This window comes from Gouania willdenowi, unplaced genomic scaffold (assembly GCF_900634775.1).
Source record: "Gouania willdenowi unplaced genomic scaffold, fGouWil2.1 scaffold_188_arrow_ctg1, whole genome shotgun sequence".
Taxonomy (NCBI): domain Eukaryota; kingdom Metazoa; phylum Chordata; class Actinopteri; order Blenniiformes; family Gobiesocidae; genus Gouania; species Gouania willdenowi.
In genome coordinates this window covers 198,206-206,158 of record NW_021144938.1, presented here as the reverse complement: position 1 = coordinate 206,158, position 7,953 = coordinate 198,206, and positions in this window count along the sequence as shown.

Sequence of the window (7,953 nt, the reverse complement as noted above, 5' to 3'; positions counted from 1 at the left end):
AAGGATGCAGCCCATTGTGAAGGATACAGACCAATTAGCCTATTATGCAATGATTTAAAATTACTGACTGGCATCTTAGCTAAAAGGATACAAAAACATATAAAGAAACTTATTCACCCAGATCAAACGGGTTTTATCCCAAGCCGGCACATTACCAATAACATAAGAAGAACTTTAAATATTATAACACAAGCCAAAAACAATAAGCAAAATTCAATGCTAATCAGCTTTGATGCACGAAAGGCATTCGCTATGGTCAATTGGCAGTTTTTATATAAAACTTTATCAGTTATGGGTTTCCATCCACAGTTCGTGGAATGGATAAAGATTATATACACAAATCCCAAATCACGTGTTAGAGTAAACGGATGCTGCTCGGACTTCTTTTATTTAGAAAGAGGGGTCCGCCAGGGTGATTGCCTCAGTCCACTTTTATTTGCAATTAATATTGAACCCCTTGCAGCATCAATCAGGATGAATAGAAATATTAGGGGCATTGAGGATGGGAATAATAAAGAACATAAGATTTCACTTTTCGCGGACGATATTTTAACATATATCAGCGACCTTGCAACATCATTGACCCCACTGATGAACGCTTTAGAGGATTATGGCAATCTTTCGGGCTATCAAATAAACCAGTCAAAATCAGAAGCAATGATGTTAAAAGGCCAATGGCCCACAAATTCCAGAGATAAAGTTCATTTTCGACTCTCTATTCAAGGATTTAGATATCTTGGAATAATGATTACTCCAAAAGCATCACAATTATTTACAGCTAACTATAGTAAATTGATAGATGAAATTAAAAAAGACTTCACACGGTGGGAAATTTTGCCCCTCTCACTAGTAGGGAGGATAGAAACAATTCGAATGAACATATTACCAAGACTTCTTTTTCTATTTCAATCACTACCTATTAAAATCCCAATGTCTACATTTACAACACTCAATAAATGGCTCTCAAAATTTATCTGGCAAAATAAACGTCCAAGAATTAGACTCAAAACTCTCATGTGCCCTAAAGAAATTGGTGGATTGAATATACCAAACTTAAAAAATTACTATTACGCAGCTCAACTTAGGTCTCTGCTGACATGGGTGTGTCAAGAGGAAGACTCAATCTGGTTTGGAATGGAACAGGGAGACTGTCCTGGAATGTTTCTTGATACGATTCCATTTATAAATCCAGATGCATGGTCAAAAGAGAAGAAGAAAGTTACAAATGAATGGGTCAAAACCACTTTATCCATATGGTCAAATATCAGAAAGACACTAAATCTTCCCAGTTCACTTTGCAGACTGATACAAATTCATCATAATTTGGAGTTTCCACCTTCCTCTGGCTTTAAAAGTTGGGCTGGAAAGGGTCTTATTATGCTGGACCAAATGGTTGAAAGAGGAAGTTTAATGTCTTTTCAGCAACTCCAGCAGAGGTATGACCTGCCAGCCCAAGATTTTTATAAATATCTACAAGTAAGGAATTATTTTGTGAAGCATAATTACATAACCCTGTTACAAACTCCACCCACAAATTTAGAGCAATTTTTTATTCATGTAATAAAGGGGAAGATTAACAGTAGATACATATCTCATGCTTACAAATTACTACAAGAAAATACAGAGAATACACAGGAAATTAAGAGAAAATGGGAACTAGAAATGAACATAATAATTAAAGATGATGACTGGGAACGGACATTGCGGGAGGGACACAAAATAACAAATAGTCAAAGCCTGAGAGAATTTGAATGGAAAACTAAAATTAGATTTTTTAGAACCCCCTTTGTCACGTCTAGGTTTGGTGGAACCTCTGATCGGTGTTGGAGGGGCTGTGGTCTGGTGGGAGACCATACCCATGTGTTTTGGGACTGTCCAAAATTAACTAACTATTGGAAAGACATACAAGGAGAAATTAAGAATTGTCTCAACATTGAAATCCCATTAGAACCTAATTTATTAATATTGGGAATTCTTCCCAACAACATAAGATTAAATGATATTAAATTTATACTCAAAATACTACTCTTAGTTGCAAGGAAAATGATTACGGTCTCTTGGCTCAAGCCTCAGCCCCCCACTATTACTCAATGGAAGAACAAACTAAAAGAAGTGTACCATATGGAGCAAATAACAGCAAGACTGCAAATGAAAATTGATGTATTCATGGATAAATGGTCCTTAATACAAAGATACATTTCTTAATGGCTGATTTGTTTATACTATTCCATGCTGAAAGAAAGAAGGGAAGGAAGATGCACGTGTATGTTTATAAACTGTCTCTTTTCTTCTTTCTTCCCCCACTGTGATGCTGGCTCTACTTTGAAGATATAAGGAGTAATGTATGATGTGCCTACATTTTGTCTGATACTACTGGATTTTCTTTTGTTGTATTTGACCTGTATTGAAGATTTTCAATAAAAATAAGTTAAAAAAAATATATATATATATTTTCAGGAGTTGCTGCTTTCTCTACTTCTCAGAACAGCATGAAAAGCGCAGTTAGATGAATTACTAAAGAACTCACTCACACGTGCTGTCCCTTATAGTCGAAAAATACAAATTTGTCACATCTTGTGCCGATGTTTATTAATAAATGTGCCTGTGTGGCATTTTACATCAGCAAATTTAACCCAGAATTGTTTTTCTGGTAAGAATTCATTTGAATTAAAATTATCTAGATTTATATAGTATTAGAGCTGCACAATTAAATTAATTTAAAAAAAAAAAAAAATTTAAAAAAAAAAAAACTTAAATTAAAAAACCTTTTTTTTTATTTAATTTACTTCAATCAAAAATAAATATTTTGAATCCACGTAAAAAAGTGTTCAAATGCAAAAAAAACATTTTAAAATTAAAATTATTTTTTTTTGATTGAAGTCATCTTTTTTGTATTTGGGCCATATTACGGGTTGTACACTTGTGTCTTTATTATTCAACCAAACACTAAAACATTTCAATCAATGAAAAAAAAGTGTCAAATGTAATTATTTGGGTCTCACATGATTTTTTTTTAGCATTTGATCACTTCTTTTTCTTTGATTTGAAAATATTTATTTTTGATTGAAAATATTTAAATTTTATGAATGATAATGATAAAAACACAAATCTACCTCCATCATTTTTACTGCCACATTAGATTAACCTGATTGTTGGCAATATTTACATTTAAACAGGCTCTGCACTCTGTAATAGTGTATTTATTCAGTTAGCCTTTGGTACATTTTAAATTCTTGGGGTAATTGTTTTTTAATTATAATTCATTTTTAAAGCTTACTTTTGCACTGTAAACTCCACACATATTATTTGTTTAAAAGTAGTGCCATAATAACTAAACTAAAAAATATTTTTACCAAATATGATAAATAATTGTGATTCTAATCATGATTACAGTATGAACAAAGTCATGTTGATTTTTATTGTGGCCATAATCGTGCAGCTCTATATCATATATATGACCATTTTTAAGAAAAAATATTGAGATATCAGTTTTGGTCTATATCGCACAGCCCTAAAGACCACATTGTCACGGTCCGGTGTGGGTGTGGACACAAATGCAAGGAGAGATGGAGGCAGGATAGAGGAATAACGTTCGTGGAACCAGTCCATATTTATTCTTCAAAATCAAAATTTAAATCCAAACTCAAAAAACAGGGGAGCAAGACCAGACACTAACGTACATGAACAGGGAGACAACGAACCTGACATTACACAACGAACCAGCAACCACACTGTGACCAAGCACACATTTAAATAGTGGAGGAGGCCTGATTAGGAATGGGCCACACCTGGGTGCAAACATGAGGGAGCTACTCAATCACCAAGCACTCACACAGACATCACTGAGGGGTGGAGCCACAAGCAGGAATCCCTGAAACACAGACAAGAGTTAACACCAGACGAGACTCAAAATAAACAAAGACACAGAATAACTGAACTTAACCAACAGAACATGACATAACCCCCCCTTTAAGGAGCGGGTTCCAAACGCTCTCAAAACAACAACAAAAATTTAACCACCCAAACACCAACCTAGGGTGGGTGGACGGGGGACCCGGAGGGGGGTCAAGACAGTTCCGGCGGCCTCCCATGAGGTGGAGCCGGCGAAGCAGGGGACCAGGAGTCCGGCGGCCTCCCATGAGGCGGAGCCGGCGAAGCAGGGGACCAGGAGTCCGGCGGCCTCCCATGAGGCGGAGCCGGCGAAGCAGGGGACCAGGAGTCCGGCGGCCTCCCATGAGGCGGAGCCGGCGAAGCAGGGGACCAGGAGTCCGGCGGCCTCCCATGAGGCGGAGCCGGCGAAGCAGGGGACCAGGAGTCCGGCGGCCTCCCATGAGGCGAAGCCGGCGAGGCAGGCGGTAAGACCTCCGGCGGGCCGGGCTCAGACGGGAAGACCTCCGGCGGGCCGGGCGAAGACGGGACAGGCGGGAAGACCTCCGGCGAAGAGGGCTAAGACGAGGCAGACGGGAGACCTCCGGCGGGCCGGGCTCAGGCGGGAAGACCTCCGGCGAAGAGGGCTCAGGCGGGAAGACCTCCGGCGAAGAGGGCTCAGGCGGGAAGACCTCCGGCGAAGAGGGCTCAGGCGGGAAGACGGGAAGACCTCCGGCGAAGAGGGCTCAGACGGGACAGGCGGGAAGACCTCCGGCGGGCCGGGCTCAGACGGGACAGGAGAGCTGGGAGTTGGCGGCCGGGTGCGGGGAGCCGGCACTGGCGGCGACGTTGGCGGCGGCCGGGTGCGGGGAGCCGGCACTGGCGGCGACGTTGGCGGCGGCCGGGTGCGGGGAGCCGGCACTGGCGGCAGGGCAGGCGGCGGCCGGGTGCGGGGAGCCGGCACTGGCGGCAGGGCAGGCGGCGGCCGGGTGCGGGGAGCCGGCACTGGCGGCAGGGCAGGCGGCGGCCGGGTGCGGGGAGCCGACACTGGCGGCAGGGCAGGCGGCGGCCGGGTGCGGGGAGCCGGCACTGGCGGCTGGGCAGGCGGCGGCCGGGTGCGGGGAGCCGGCACTGGCGGCTGGGCAGGCGGCGGCCGGGTGCGGGGAGCCGGCACTGGCGGCTGGGCAGGCGGCGGCCTGGTGCGGGGAGCCGGGACTGGAACGCTAGCCTGGGAGCTAGGAGACACAGGAACGCTAGCCTGGGAGCTAGGAGACACAGGAACGCTAGCCTGGGAGCTAGGAGACACAGGAACGCTAGCCTGGGAGCTAGGAGACACAGGAACGCTAGCCTGGGAGCTAGGAGACACAGGAACGCTAGCCTGGGAGCTAGGAGACACAGGAACGCTAGCCTGGGAGCTAGGAGACAGAGGAACGCTAGCCTGGGAGCTAGGAGACACAGGAACTCTAGCCTGGGAGCTAGGAGACACAGGAACGCTAGCCTGGGAGCTAGGAGACACAGGAACGCTAGCCTGGGAGCTAGGAGACACAGGAACGCTAGCCTGGGAGCTAGGAGAAACAGGAACGCTAGCCTGGAAGCTAGGGGACTGGCGGGGTTGGCCCTTTCTTCTCGACCGACCTCTACATCGTTGTAGGCTCCGGGGTCCTCCCAAAGCCAGTCGAGTTCCCCAGTAGGAATCCCTGACAGGATCCTCCTCCGTCAAAATCCTGCCTGCCCTGACCTCACGGAAGAGGCTTTGGAAATATAAAATCCTCTCCACAAAGTTCTTCTCCGCTGGGTCCACTGTTGGCTGGTTCGTTCTGTCACGGTTTGCTGTTGTTGTGGACCCAAATGCAAGGAGAGACGGAGGCAGGATAGACGCATAACGTTCTTGGAACCAGTCCATGTTTATTCTCAAAATCAAAATCAAAACTTAAATCCAAAAACAGGAGGGGAGCAGGAACAGGGAGCAAGACCAGACACACTGCACACGAAGGGAGACCACAAACCTGACAACATAATACAACGAACCAGCAACCACACTGTGACCAAGCACTCATTAAATAGTGGAGGAGGCCTGATTAGGAATGGGCCACACCTGGGTGCAAACATGAGGGAGCTACTCAATCACCAAGCACTCACACAGACATCACTGAGGGGTGGAGCCACAAGCAGGAATCCCTGAAACACAGACAAGAGTTAACACCAGACGAGACTCAAAATAAACAAAAACACAGAATAACTGAACTTAATCAACAGAACATGACACACATGATCGTATGAGTTCTGAATGAATTATTGAAAGTTATACCGTAGTTTGATTTTTATTTGTTGATGACAATATCAATATATTTTGATACACTTTTCATTCACGCGTATTTTTTTAAATTACTCATAGTCTTGTTATCGTCACTCGAAAAAATGTAGTTGATGAAAACTGTGACGTATAAATCAAGACCTGATAAAGATTGTGATGTCATCACTTGTCCACACACAGAGGAGGAGCCAAGCACCGAGTCAGCGGGCCAAACGCAGCCAGGACGAGGTGGACCAGGACTGGACACTCAGAAAAGTAGGAGTGTTACTCATGATGGTGACTGAGAAACTCTTTAATAAAACATGAACAACTTTTCCATCTGTGTTCTACGGATTGAACACATTGAGCTCAGATTGATAGGCCATGTTGTAAATGTCATCCTAATGTACTACTCGTACGAATTCTGATGTCAAAATCAGTATGTAGTGTGTTTACATGAGTACAACAGTTTCTTCAGTGTTGTTGGGGCAACATTTTGGGGAAATCTGTAGCAAATATGGTTGATTTATTGGGAATTTCCAAAGTTTAAAATTTTAGAGGCGTACTGTAGCGCCACCTTTAGGACGATTGGCCTGTTTTTGCAGCTGGGACAATCTGGAATGAGACTGGACCTTTGTGCAAAATTTGGGGATTTTTTGTGCAAGAATAATAAGTAGAATATCGTGATGTGATATTTTTGTCCATGATGCCCAGCCCTAGTTGCAGTTATTGCTTTATCCAAATAATGATTATAAAGATAATGTTTGTAATGTGTGTGTATGTGGAAGATTGTACAGATGTGGTAGTTTGTACTCAGATCTGTGTTTAATGCACTACTTTCCTGTTCAATCGTGATCTAACACTGCTTGGTTTCTCAGGAGAAAAGAAGAAAAAGTGAGAATGAGCTGCAAGAAAGCCACATTTCTCAGTTCAGAAAGCCTCTGACTCCCACTAACAACCGACCGGATTGTAGTGATGGAGATAAACACGTAAGCATTGGAAACAAGCAACGAACCACGTTTCATTGGCATTCTTTACTAAATACAGCTGTTGATCACGTAACATCTGTTCAAATCTGTCTACAGGAGGCATTTATCCGAGCTATCCTCTCCAAGCCTTTCAAAATCCCCATTCCAAACTACTCAGGTAACACTTTTCCTCTTATGTTGTTGTTTTTTCCTTCTGTCATCACCAGAGGGGTATTCCAGAAAGCGGGTTGTGTTAAAACTTTGAGTATGTTTGTGCTCAAATAAAGGAAACTCTGAATTTCCGGTTGTATAAAGCAAGGTAAGTTATACTCTGAGGGCCGGATTCACAAAGATCTGAAATAAAGGGTAGTAAATTAGTTGCCTACTTAAATGAGCGTTTTGCTCGTTTATTGTGGAGACGTCAGTGCGCACAAGCACTGACATTTGAGGCAGATGGAGTTCTCTGTCTGCTGTTCAAACATTTATTAACGTAGAAAAATAAATACACAATAAAAATCTTTTTTTTTTTTTTTTAAACAACAACTTTAAAACCTAGTAATATTGATATTGATCTGAGTTAATACAACTACACAGTCTGTCAACCAGTCTGCATTCTTTGAAGATGATCTACTGACCATCATCCAGCGCAGGTCTGAGCAGCGCTGTGTCACACACACTCTCATATGTAACCATTGTGCCATCAGTGATCATGCGTAAATTATACATCTGATCGTTGTGGAAGACATCCTGCCTGGTTCCTGTTCCAAAGACGCCACATCCCAGCGGCTCCAAGGATTACAGACCAGTCGCGTTGACGTCCCACAT